General features: G+C 42.0%; 1 pseudogene; it reads left to right on the forward strand.

Moving 5' to 3' along the window:
* Positions 1-10,551: 10,551 nt before the first annotated feature.
* LOC139337397 (zinc finger and SCAN domain-containing protein 12-like) lies at positions 10,552-12,209 on the forward strand (annotated as a pseudogene).
* The last annotated feature ends 2,032 nt before the right edge of the window (positions 12,210-14,241 follow it).

The following is a 14,241-nucleotide window of genomic DNA, read 5'->3' on the forward strand; positions in this document are numbered from 1 at the left end:
TGACCAACGACATGATGTACAAAAGTTGTTCTTTATCATATTGTATGATAGGTCTCAATTGGGCAGTCTACATGTTGCAAAAAAGAGAAAATAGATGTCAAAATAAAATAAGACGAAAACAAAGTTGAGGACGAGCTTAAGAGACAGTAACCGTCCCAGGCACCAGGTCTCTGTGTGAATGTACTTGTACAACTATCTTTGTGAGAATTGTGAGATTTTGAGTTTTAGGTATTGGAAATAAGGACATTTTTGGAAGGTGAGGAAATTTTGGCCCATCCTCACTTTTGGACAGACCCTCAAAGGGCTGTTTGAAGGATCGGGTTTGCTTTTAAGGTCTAGGTGAGAATTAGGTTTAGGTTAGAGTGAGGATTGGGAATTTAGCTGTGAATGTGAAGATTAGGGTAAAGGGGTAGTGTGCACAGAAATGTGTGTGTGTGTGTGTGTGTGTGTGTGTGTGTGTGTGTGTGTGTGTGTGTGTGTGTGTGTGTGTGTGTGTGTGTGTGTAGAGTACCAGAGGCAGATCAAATGGAGCACCCATTGTGTGCTCATTAGAATCTCTAGCTGGGAGGGAAACAGCCAAGTCATACACTCGTATGGACTTACATTTGGGTGAAAATCTTTCTACCTTTCATACTTTTACTTTAATACTTTTATGACATTTCCTGATTATACTTTTACTTGTAACAGAGTAATTTAACAGTGTGGCATTACTACTTTTATTTAAGTAAAAAATCTGAATATTTCCTCCACCACTGTTTAGAATAAACAGCTAACAGATGCAGCACATTTTTTTTTAATCATTAAATCTGAAACTTGTGTGGAAATAATATTACAGCAGGATAAATATGATCCATAGGATTGGGTACAATAAAATCTGCAATAAGCTCAGCTGCTGGTGACTCGGTCAAAAACTGCAGGCACGCATAGGCCAACAACCACTTCATCAACATGTTATTAATGATGTGTCATGTTTCAGATACTATAGATATCCATCCTGCTTTGCCCACCAGGACCAGATCAAATCCTATATTTTAATATATGAAACTGGGCTCTAAAATAGAAAAACTAGGATGACAAAGGTCCATCACTCTATAGTTGGTCACAGACCACCCCCTCAGATATATACACATGGTTTAGACCATCTGGCCTTAATCCCCTTCACTTCCATCAGAGTAACACCAGTTGTTTTGGTAGGTGGGCTTCGTATGATCTGCGGTCAGTAGATCAGGAGTAGAAAGCAATAGAAGTCCACAAACACGCACACTCATTCAGATGGGGAAGATCCTTAATCCCGGTGGCATACTTTGGCAGTGTGGTGTACATAAAGCTGATGGCAAAGGATTACATCAGACACAGTCAGTCAGCCAGTCAGCCAGTCAGCCAGCCTGCAGCAGGAGATGCATTTCACAGTTAATAACCTCACTTCAATGTGAGAAAGAGTCTACGCTGATTTACATAACGTACTAGATCAGCAATATATACCAACAAAGATAAAGGCGCGTGCTGTCTTGCGGTGTCATGAATTCAGAATTTAGATCTCTCAGGCACAACTGAGCCTTAGACCAATTAGACCTGTTATCATTATGCCACCATAGTTCATTTTTATGGCTAAAACGTGAATTAAGCTGAACACGACGCTGTAGTTGGAACGATACAGCACAGAAATATAAGCACAGTGTGCTTGCGTAGTCAGTTTTGCATTTTCAGCAGCAGGCAGTGCAAACTGAGCTGACGCAATACTTTGCTCGAACCCATTAGGTCCAGGTCGGATTCTTGGCCGGTTTTCTCACGTGGAATCAAAAATGCATCTTGTCATTAGATGCAGTGATGCAGTGGGACACTTTATGGAGCTTCAGGCAGTTCAACTGCAACACTTCTCACACACAGTTCATAATTACCCCATATCTTACAGCTTATCCAATCTCTGTGCTTCCCCGTGTTCTTTAATGTGTTCTTAAGCCACAGCTATCATACTAAATGATCTACACTGATTACCTTACGCAGAGTCTGTTCTGAATTTTAACAGCATGCTATATGTCATTTGGAAGCACTGCCTTCATATCGTGTCATTTGAAAAAATGTTTTATGAAGAATTAACTGTTTAAAATGGTCAGACTCCCAAAAATTTAAGCCAGTGCTGGGATTCACAGCAATCCTCTGCTGCATATAAAACTGATTTTTATTTTATTCAGTCACTCCATCTGAAATGTTTGACGGTATTGTCATTATCATACTATAAAAGCTGTAGAAAAAAGAACTCTGATTTTAACAAGATTCAGGATGGATGACTCTGCAAATTACCATCTAAGAGGGATCTAGAAGTTTGGCATTTCTGAGATTGATCTGCCTGCTCTGGCACAACAGAGCAAATTAGATTGGATTAGATTGTACTCGACTGCCAAATTGTAGTGCCTGTCTACAGTCTGAGTAGACAAAAGCAAATACTAATTACTGAAAAGGATTTTGATTAATATACGGCCCCGTTCTGGCATCTCATTAAAGCACACACACATAGACACGATTTGTGATGAAATGTTGACCCAGCTCGCTTCCTTATGAATAAAATGAAAACTAATTTTGCTTTCATTTGGTCTTTTCGGTTTGCTTTGAGATATATTTCTTGCAGTTTGATTGCTTTATCAAGTAATTTGTAATTGTATGAAGTCGTATGTACCACGTGATGCCCAGCTTAGTTCCTCATGCGCGTTGCATCATAAATACAGTAACAGTCCTTTTCTAACTTACTTGTAATTCAGGAGGAGCCGTTTAGCTCAGGTTGGGTTTGGTTCTTTTCAAAGATACTTTATAGAGACACTATCTTCTTTCTCCCTCAGACTCTATCAATCATCTGCATGCATGTATCAGGCGTTGCAGGTCATTATGAAATTCTCAGTGGGAAGAGGCAAAGAGGGTGCTCATCTCTCCTCACTGCAGAGAGACTTGGCTTTAAATTTGGCTATATGTTACAGTTCTGTTTGTAATAATAACCTGATTGCTACTATAGCCTCTGCATAACTTCATCTCTATGGCAGCATTAGCTAGTCAAAAAAAAAACTTTCTTGGTGAACAAAGCTCACTAGCTGACTGTTTTTAAATGAACCACTACAGTCATACATAAACGTGTGTGTGTTCTGAATACCAGTTTGCACTGTTACTCAACATCTGTGAGCCCTGCCATCCTCCAAGTGAAATAACCAGTTAATGAGGTTGTCTGTAAGGAGTGAGGGGAGTGGAGGAGGAGCAGCCAGCTCTCCCTCCCTCCTCGCTGCTTCTCTGTGGATACACAAATAGACGAGATTCGTGCTTTGTCAAATAGGAAATTCTCCTTAAGTCAGATGTGTGTGTGTTTGTTTGTGTGTGTGTGTCTGAGACATTGATGGATATTCCCATAGTTTTAAGACACCCTATCAACCACATCAAATCTCTCGTAGCTGAACGTCCATCAGCCACACACAATGAACGCTGAAAGGCATGCCAAGCCCCGAGCACACACAACATGTCCAGTGCAGGCATGCAGTCAGCCACCCACAGCCTGAAACAGCTTCACATGAACAGAAGAACCAAACAGATTTCCAGCCCTCCTTTTCTTCCTCCATGGTTGCTTTACTTCCTCCCTTCCTCCTCCCTCCATCCCTTCTATCTCAGTTTCAATTATACTTCCCGCCTGCTTTTCTTGTCTGCATTATAAATCAGGCCGAACACAAATAGCACTTTCTCTCATAGCGCTCTACCACCTCTTCTCCGCTGCAGTCCGTCGTCTTGTCAGCGTGTTTAACTTGTAATTTATGGATTCATCGGGGAACTCTGTGACTCACAGGAAAATAGTAATACACTCTGCATCCATTGAAGAAATTAGTTTTGAGCATTCCTCAAGATAATCTATGACTTTTGAGGGGCGTGACCGCTTTTTTACTTTTGGCATTGGGCTATTTCCACAGTGATAATTGGAATTCAACACACAACACATAGACACATGAAGGGAGAAGAATACACCAATAGTTTGATATTAACACAACTAGCTGATTGTGTGTTGGTGACAATGTGGTAGATCTAGGAATATCCATCCATCCATTTTCTATACCGACTATTCCTTTCGGGGTTGCGGGGGGGTGGAGCCTATCCCAGCTGTCATTGGGCGAAAGGTGGGGTACACCCTGAACCGGTCGCCAGTTGATTGCAGGGCAACATATAGAGACAGACGGAGTCCCCGGAGAGAACCCACACATGCACGGGAAGAACATGCAAACTTCACACAGAAAGGCCCTGCCCGACCCGGGGATCGAACCGCACTACCTGCTGCACCACCGTGCCGCCATCTATGGACCAATCTATTCAATTCTATGTTTACGTCTACATGCTCGTACTATTCTAGTAGCATTTTGCTAAAATACAGTCGGGGTCAAGAAATGTAATGTAATGTAATGTAATGTATGAATCACCTTTAATACAATAAACCAGCTCAAAATTACCAACATAAACCACGATGTGAACAGACACATTATGAACACTAACTTACAGTAACATTTGCATTTGCAACATTTGCAACTTAGCAAACTACTCAGTCCAGTCGGCACTAAAGAAAATGAGGAATGCCCTTAACAACGCAGACGCTGATTATCTCTCTGGGTCCCTGCCATGTCCCCCGGGAATGTCCTGCTGCTGTTGTCAGCTGTGTTCATATTTCCTTAGTCTTGCATATCCAGATGTTCCCATGGCACTAACACAAGGCAGCAGCAGAGCTGGTAGCCAAGGATGCTAATGCTATATTAGTATTACATAGAACAGAAGACATCTCAGATTTGTGCTACGGTAACAAGGAGCATAGATGTCAAAGGTCACAATCCTGTAGCATGTCACAATGGTCCGAGGATACCGTCACACAACTCCAAGGCTCCTGTCATGTTTATGTTTTGTTCTCATTGCAGTTGCATTGTTTTATATTGGAATTCCTGATCAATTTGTTAATGCATTTAAAAGGTTTATGTTTGAATTGCTGCTTTCTTTAAAATTGCTAATGCAGAAGTAATGAAGGAAAGAATAATACCCACAACAGCCCAACAAAAAGTCGAGCATGTCAGAATTTTATTGTATTGACTCATCTAGTGTGACACGGTCAGGTAACCATGGTGAGGAGGAGGAGGGATGCTGAGATTGGTGCTGTCAGGTGGGACAACACAAGAGAGGAAAAGTTTATTGAGCTGTGGCAACAGCACTCCGGCCTATTTGGTGTTTCCTCGAGGGAGTACCATGACCGAGTCAAAAAGACAAATGTTGGCAAGAAATAGAGGAAGCACTTCATCAGCCAGGCGAGGAGCTGTCTTTGCGGTCATAACATTATCCCTGGTCCTAACTGTGGGAATATGCTTAGCATTACTTATTATGTGAAACCGTTAAGGCTGATTTAACAACTGTTAACCACACTTGCTGTGATTACAAGTTTATGGCATTGTGATCGTTAAATCTGACAAGGTGACCATCTTCGAAGGCTTCATTATACTGTCAGCATTTTAAACACAAAGTGGCATACCTTGTAACATGTGCAGGTTAACACGGGCTAGTTAATAAATAGGAGCACTGTAGTGCACCAGAACAGTTAAAATGAACCAGCTCAACCTAAACAAGACCAGTTACCTGTCACAAGATCTGTCACACTATCTGCCACTAGTTGTCACCAGCTGATTCTCAGACAACGTCATCCCTGCACCTCATCTTCTGGCTGCAGTCCGTGCAAGTAGGCTTCCTTATTCTTTCCTGTACTTTACATACATGGAAACACTTGACTTAATACTTAGTACCTGATCACACCACGAAGTGGTACTGCTAAAATTGTTCACAGGTTCTTGTGAAATAGGTGGTTCAGGAGTCTTTGCGATGTTGTGGCTCTAAAAAGCTGAGCTCTACTTCAGTAATAACATTGCAGCATGTGACAGCGATTAAGATCACTTCTTTGATTCTGGATGCTCCAGTGTGTTTTGTTAAAGATCAGCACTGTCAGGTCACTTTCAGCAGTTCACAGTGATTTTTTGAAAAAGATTTTGGCCTGAAATTATGTCATGATTTTGGTGTGACTGAGATCTTACCCCATTGTGTGGATTTGGGGTGTTATTATAAGAGCACACTTATGGGGGATCATACCTTGTCTCCACTGCTGAGGAGGCTGTGTGTGTGTGTGTGTGTGTGTGTGTGTGTGTGTGTGTGTGTGTGTGTGTGTGTGTGTGTGTATTGACTAAGAGTAGTGAATAAATCCATATATGGTCATGGCTTCCTGAGGGCATTTCATTCCAATGTTTTTCCTCCAAAAAGGTTTTAAAGTTGGGCAGCTTGAGTTTGAAACATTTTACCTCACATGTACATAAATAGATAAAACCACAGCGAAACAGACTTATGTGTGAACTCAGCCCGAGTGTTCAGTATTCCACTCCAGTACACATGGAGGCATATTATGTAACAGCAGGTGAGATCTGTGAACAAGGGTCTCACTTGCACCTTGATGTCACTCATATGAATCATGATTTGTCATTACAGTGAAATACATGCAGTTTAATTTCTATTATGCAAAACAACCAACGTGTCTCCTAGTTCAATACTTTTCAATGCTCTTGCTTGAAAGTGCTTTTATTTTTCTAAATCCCCATCATATTTTAAATTAGCAATAACATGCTTTCTCATGAAGTATGACAAATCAGTTTATCTAAATATTAAGCACCAGCCAAAATGCATATTTCAATGATAATGACACTTACAATAACAAGCAATTCATAAGGTTTAGTAAAGTAGATGGAGAGGTTATTTACTCACGTTATCTCCTTTTGGATCAGAGGAAGGCGGGTGGGATTTCCCTCTGCTCTCTCTCATTTTCCCTTTCTGGATGCTGGAGCGTTGATGCAGAGAGAGAGAGAGAGAGAGAGAGAGAGAGAGAGAGAGAAAGAAAGAGAAAGACGGAAGGAGAGAGAGAGGGAAGGAAAGAGGTAGAGAGAGGGAGAAGGAGAGGGAGAGAGAGGGGGAAGAGAGAGAGAAAAGGGGCGGAGGAGGGGGTGACAGGCGACTTGATGCAGTCTAGACAAGGTCTGAATACTTATCAGCTCTGTGTGTTTTTGTGCCTGTGTGTGTGTGTGTGTGTGTGTGCGTGTGTGTGTGTGTGTGTGTGTGTGTGTGTGTGTGTGTGTGTGAGCGGATCCACAGTGAGCAGACTTACCTTCATACTGTATATTTTATCAGCCACTTATACACATACACCTACCTAACCGATGAATTCTGTCTCTAATAGTTAGAATTTTATCATTAAAGAAGCTCATGAAGTCATTGCTGTTCACAGCTAAAGGAATACATGGTTCAACAGAATTATGGCTCTCTGTCAGCCTGGCTACAGTGCTGAAGAGAAACCTGGGATTGTTCTTATTTTCCTCTTTTAGTGCAGGGTAATAGGCTGCCCTGGCACTGCGGAGGGCTTTCCTGTATATTTTAAGACTCTCTTGCCGGGCGAACCGAAATTCTTCCAAATTGGTAGAATGCCATTTCCTTTCTATTTTTCGTGAAGTTTGCTTTAATTTGCGGGTTTGAGGGGTATACCATGGAGCTAACCTCCTCTGTTTTATTATCTTCTTTTTTAGGGGAGCAACAGAGTCAAGTGTCATACGCAATGAACCTGTAGCACAATCAACCAGGTAGTCAATTTGGGAGGGACAAAAGTTAGCATAAGACTCCTCTGTTGTATTGAAACATAGCATTGAATTAAATGCTGATGAGATCATATCCTTAAATTTAGCTAAAGCACTATCAGACAGGAGTCTGGTATAAGAATTTTTGCCTACTGGCTGATAGTCTGGTAATATGAATTCAAAAGTTATTAAATGATGGTCCGATAAAAGAGGACTCTGTGAGGAGACTATTAAGTCTTCGATTTCAATGTCAGAACAAGGTCGAGGGTGTGGTCAAAACAGTGAGTCGGTTCATGTACATTCTGACGGAAGCCAACTGAGTCTAATACTGAGATAAACGCAGTGCTAAGGCTGTCATTATAAACATCGACATGTACATTAAAGTCACCATACCGTAATTACTTTATCTGCAGGACTAAACCTGATAGAAACTCAGAGAACTCAGCTGTAAATTCGGAGTAAGGACCAGTAGAGTGGTATACTATAACAAATAAAACTGGCTGCACTGTTTTCCATTTTTCATGATGTGTTTAACTCCTCTTCTCTGTACTTTTGGTTAGATTACATGGCCGGGGGGCAGACACAGTCTCTGTGGGGTGTTGGGTGGGTAACTGCTCTAATGGAAGCGCAGAGAGGTGTGTAGGACTGCAGCTCTGCCTCCTGGTCTCAACGCTGAGTTGTCAGGGCATTGGTTCATAGCTTATTAAAAACAAATACGAACATTTTAGAAAAACTGTCAAGCTTTATTTGACATAGTAATAAGACAAACTTTGTATAGTTGTCAACATAAATTTCTATTTAGGTGCCTGATGGAAGTGTGAAGGAGTGGTCACCTTCTGAAAGGGGGGAGGTGGGGGTTGTGGGGTGGGGGAATGAGTAGAGTGGTGGAGGAAAGTGTTCTTTTCAAAGCAGCAGTTGAAGGTATTGATGTTGTCAGCAAGGCGTAAACTGCTGGCTGAGTGGGGAGCATCAGGCTTTTAGTTGGTGATCTATCTGAGCCCTTTCCATACAAATGCAAAGTCATTAGCTCTGATTTGTTGTTGTTTCTCAGCACACAACCGTTTAGCATTCCTAACTGGCCAGCTAAACCTGGTCTACACAAGGTATTGTTGTCTGCCTGAATTGAGAATCATTACTATTGAAAACCAACATACCTTGTTTCCAAAACTTCAAAGGCAGGTTTCCCCAGCCTCATTGACACCAAGACCCTCCCCAGCAAAGTCATCATCTCTGCAGAAAATCAAATAATAGATGTCAGACCACAATCCTTTTTTCCTGGTAACAAAACAATGAAGTAGTGCTCAGACTAAATCTAAATCATCTACTTTATATTCTGTGTAATGTTACAGACATGCCTCATTTTTTTTAGTTCTGTTATATTTGTAGAAAGAATCAATGATCGTGATCAGAGTTGGACCAAACATCTAATTACATGACATGAATCCAACGGACAATCATTTTCTTATCAATCAGAGAGTACCTCGCCAACAATGCTGGGAAGTGCGGGCATGGGATGTGTGACCATCCGCTGTTTGGTTGGTGTGGAAGTTGTCGCCAAAGAACCTGCCTGACATATGCAAGAGAATATACAGCATATAGTTTGTCTGTTCTCTTTATCTGAACATGTTCAACATCTGAATCATCTGTTGTCCTGTAAAGCTAATGAAGCTAACTTATCTTGCTAGCTGGAAACACATGCAGTGTTGCCAACTTAGCAACTTTGTCACCATATTTAGGGTGATCTAGCTACTTTTTCTGGCCTTCTTGGAGACTTTTGGAGACTCTGACGTGATGGCATTGTTACGTAATACTTTTGGTACATAAATCATCTTGTTACATTGAAGGAACCTCATGTTCTTAATTACGTTTGCATGGTATGAAGAATGTGACTTTTAGCCTCAAGTCATAAATATCAGTTGCCTGGGGACAAACAGTCCTGATAACAATGGCTCCTCAATTCCGCACCTGAAGACAGCACACACACACTCACATGTTCAGAACAAGATATGTTGTGCCCAGGACTTGGGAACTGGCCAATTATATTCTGTAACTTATACCTGATTATTGTACAGGGTTGGTCAAACCCAACACCATAATAAAATTTTGTCTGACAACTGTGCTCATTCTGCCTGAAGTCCTGAGGGAACTCTGACCCTCTGAGACCAGCGCTACATTGCTTTACATGTGATCTTAATAAAGACTTCTCCGGACCGTTTTTGGGCTTCCAACCAAAGAACCGAGCTACTAAGCTAATAGCATGAACAGTCCCTTTTTACGGAGCGAGCAATGAGCTTGCCTTTCCTTGCTGCTGAAGAACTGGTCTGCTAATCCTGTCCATCCTCTGCCATTCTGTATTAAATGATTGACGGCAACTGACATGATATCATTTTGCAAACTTGCCAAATAAAAGCAGCTTTTTGGCACATCAGCTGCCCACTCCTTCAATTCTGCTCCTTCTGCAGCTGAATCTGCCATAGAGGGTGAAAATGATAACTTACTCTTTCTGTAAGCGTGTGTGTTGGGTGGCAGAGGAGGGGAGGGGGGTCTGTAATATAAATGCATATGTTCATAAAAGTCCTAAGTGGGACATTGGCTAAAAAAAAAACCAATAAAAAAACAAAACATAAAACCCACAAAAACATAAAAAACAACAATAAAAAAGTAACTCCGCCAGTGTATTCCAATTTACGTCGCGAGCCCAGGTAAAGGAGGAGGGTTAAATCATGCAAATCATGCGGTGACGTCATTTAGCGACTTCTGGCTACTTATAGGACAGCCTGTTAGCTCCTGCTCTCACTGAGCAGTGAACCACGTGAATCTAGCAGCTCATCAGCGCGAGCCAACAGCTTTAGCGGAGTGTGTCCGGAGGAAAAGTTGCTGAGAATCAGTAAACATGTCTAAAGTCCAACTGCTGAGAGCTTTTGTCCAGCAGCGACTAACTGCGGCTGCTGACGACATAATTAAGGAGTTTGAAAGAACGACAGCAGAGTACGAGGAGGAACTTTCTCGACAGCGAAAATTACTGGACGCTGCTTTCAAGCCGGAAGTCCGGTTACACCGAGCAGGTTTGACTCTTTACTGTTATTCTCACTGCAAATGGCTGGAAACCCGCTGACATCTTCTGATTTGAGAAAGAGTTCACTGTCTATCCGGGGTCTTAACGTATAACATATTAATAAAAACCTTGTAACATAAACATAAGGTATGTTGAGCTTCTGTATTTGGGGCAGCAGTGCAACATAGCAGTCCAACGGACTCGCAAGGTCACGTGATTTGAAATCACTGAATTGATAGAAGAAGTTAGCCGTATTGGCTGCACGGTGGCGCAGCAGGTAGTGTGCGTGCCTCACAGCAAGAAGGTTGCCGGTTCGATCCCCGGGTCAGGCGGGTGTGTGAAGTTTGCATGTTCTTCCCGTGCACGCATGGGTTCTCCCACAGACCAAAAACATGCTCATTAGGTTAATTGATGACTCTAAATTGTCCGTAGGTGTGAGTGTGAGTGTGAATGTTTGTCTGTCTTTGCATGTGGCCCTGCAATCGGCTGGCGACCGGCTCAGGGTGTACCCCGCCTCTCGCCCATTGTAGCTGGGATAGGCTCCAGCCCCCGCAACCCCGAAAGGGATAGGCGGTATAGATAATGAATGAAGAGTTAGTCGTATCGCCCAGGAAATGACAGTTTTCTAAAAGGTGTGTATGTATTTCATGATCCTCCACAGATGTCCAGCAGTTGTTGGTGAGTAAAGAAGAGGATCCTCCTGAGCAGCAGGAAAGCCTGGACAGTCTGGACCAGAAGGACTCACTAGAGTTGCCACAAATTAAAGAGGAACAGGAGGAACTGTGGACCAAACAGGAGGCAGAGCAGCTTGGAGGGCTGGAGGAGGCTGATATCAGTGTCCCTGTCAAGAGTGAAGAAGAGGTTCAATAAGAGGAACCTCAGTCCTCACAGCTTCATCAGAGACAAACTGAACAGATGAACACAGGATCTGATGGAAAGGACTGTAGGAGACCAGAACCAGACAGGAACTTTAATCCAGATCATCTACAACCAGCTACTCATGACAGGACTCCAGACTCTGAACCTGAGACGGACGACAGTTGTGATTGGTAGGTGAGCAGGGAACCTCCGTCAGGTTTAAAGCCTCTGCAAAACAATGAAGTATCTGGAAGTGATATGGAATGTAATAGAGGAAAAACATCATTTAGCTATTGTGCTACAAGCCTTGGCTCAAATGAACATCTGCAGAAACACAGTGGAATCCAAACAGGAGTGATCATAAGAGCTCCGTAAAGGCACACGAGACTTCATACAGAAGGAAAAAGTTTCAGCTGCCCAGTCTGTAAAAAAAGCTTTTCATTTGAGAGGAAATGTTTTGACACACACATGAGAATCCACACGGGGAGAAACCCTAAAGTTGTTCAGTCTGTGGTGTAAGATTCGCACAAAGCTCAACGTTGACCTCACATTTTTGAGTTCGTACGAGAGAAAAACCTTTCACGTGCTCAGTTTGTAAAGCAAGTCAGACAGCTCAGATTTGCTGCAATCATTGTTAGAGTGGGTATTTTCATTATGGGACAAAGACATCCCTGTGCCAGGATCAGTGTGGACTCATTCTGTGGAAACATAAAGAGGCAGTTTGTGCAAAAATGACTGTAATCCTGGAAGATCCCCACATGATTTGTCAAACTTCCCCTGAACTTCAGAGTGTTTGTCCATTGTCTCCCCAAGTACAGTGGATTTTGACTTCTGTCACATTATTCAATAAAGTTTGTTTTCTAAAGTGATGTCTTTCTTATTGCATGTTCAAATATAGAACCTTACACTATTTATTGAAATACCCTTTGGACTACTTAAAAAAGGAAAATATAAGCTTCAGTTGAAGAATAAGAATCACTGGGTTTATACTGGACGTGATATGTCTCAAAAGCTACTAACAATCTTATTAAAAACAAATACTAACAAATACTAAAAATTGACAAGCTTTATTTGACATAGTAATAAACTTTGTTGTATACAGTAATAATGCACAGGTGTGTAGTTGTCAACATAAATTTCTGTTTCCAGAAGAGCAATCATCATTCATCAAATTGCAATGATAAGCCTTGTGTCTGTGGCAATGTCTGACCTCTGGAAAGAGTGTAAAGAATTGGATGTGTGATTTTTGAGTTGTTACATCTTGAGGGGAAACAGAGTTGTTTCAATGTAATTCTAACTATTACTCAAACTAACATAATTTTGTAACCACTAGATTGTCCATAGAGGTTATTCTGACTCCACAGCAGCCATTCTTACCCTTCCCCCTGCTGACTTGTGTCTGCAATAGCTCCTGGGTGGTTGGAGCTGGTACGCCAGACAGCACTCCATGTTGATGTGGGTCATCCCTCTCTTGTATGGTGAGAAACATACTGAGGGTGGAGGGGGATTTGATGGAAGTGTGAAGGAGTGGTCACCTTCTGAAAGGGGGGTTGTGGGGTGGGGGAATGAGTAGAGTGGTAGAGGAAAGTGTTCTTTTCAAAGGTATTGAAGTTGTCAGCGAGGCGTAAACTGCTGGCTGAGTGGGGAGCATCAGGCTTTTAGTTGGTGATCTATCTGAGCCCTTTCCATACAAATGCAAAGTCATTAGCTGTGATTTGTTGTTGTTTCTCAGCACCCAACCGTTTAGCATTCCTAACTGGCCAGCTAAACCTGGTCTACACAAGGTATTGTTATCTGCCTGAATTGAGAATCATTACTATTGAAAACCAACGTACCTTGTTTCCAGGGAGTCTTCCATTGTTTTGCTCATGGCATTACCTTCCACATCTTCTTATAACAACATCAGACAGCAGGATGGACGGTCACCAAGGCGGAGGATACTCACCGGGCTGGAGGTGGTGCTGCATTACATAGTAACATCGACAAATAATGGAAGAATAGTAAGGACTGCATCTCAGGCAGTTCAGGAGCAGTGTTTTCTGCGGGAGAGAATAGCTCCCTTTGCTGTTGATTGGGCTTTGTAACTTAGCTGACATTAACATGCACAAAAAAGGTAAATGAAGCACTAAAGGAAAGGGAAAAACCCAAAAAGTATAATGTAGGTTCTTTAAACTTTTGCTTAATTTTCAAATTTAAAAGTGCTTTAAAACTTTAAAACCATGAGGTGCATGGATGTTGCATGTTGCATGAGAACGGCAGAGAAACTCCTTTTAAAACAAGAAAATAAGCCCTATTTTTTTGTTTGAGTTTTATTTGATTACCCATTTCAAGATGAAAACAGAAAACATTTTCCCTTTTTAAAGCTGAAAAAAATGTAATTCATGGCCAAATTTTCAGTCAGATATTGGGGCGGGGTCAAGTGGGTTGGTGGGAGGAGGAATCGATTGCTGATCTTGTAAAGGGAAAAGAGGCTGTGCCTTTACTCAAAGAATCTGAGGTATTCTGTTAAAACTGCATGGACGGGTTGGCTTGGATCTGTATGTAGAGCACCTGACAGCATCTGGAACACTCGCAGGTCAGTCGGGTTCCTGTGCGTATCCAGATGCTCACACCTGACACATGAAATATGAAACATGCTGATAACAAGGACACTGTGTACCCTTGACATTT

Source organism: Chaetodon trifascialis, chromosome 10, assembly GCF_039877785.1.
Source record: "Chaetodon trifascialis isolate fChaTrf1 chromosome 10, fChaTrf1.hap1, whole genome shotgun sequence".
Classification (NCBI taxonomy): Eukaryota; Metazoa; Chordata; class Actinopteri; order Chaetodontiformes; family Chaetodontidae; genus Chaetodon; species Chaetodon trifascialis.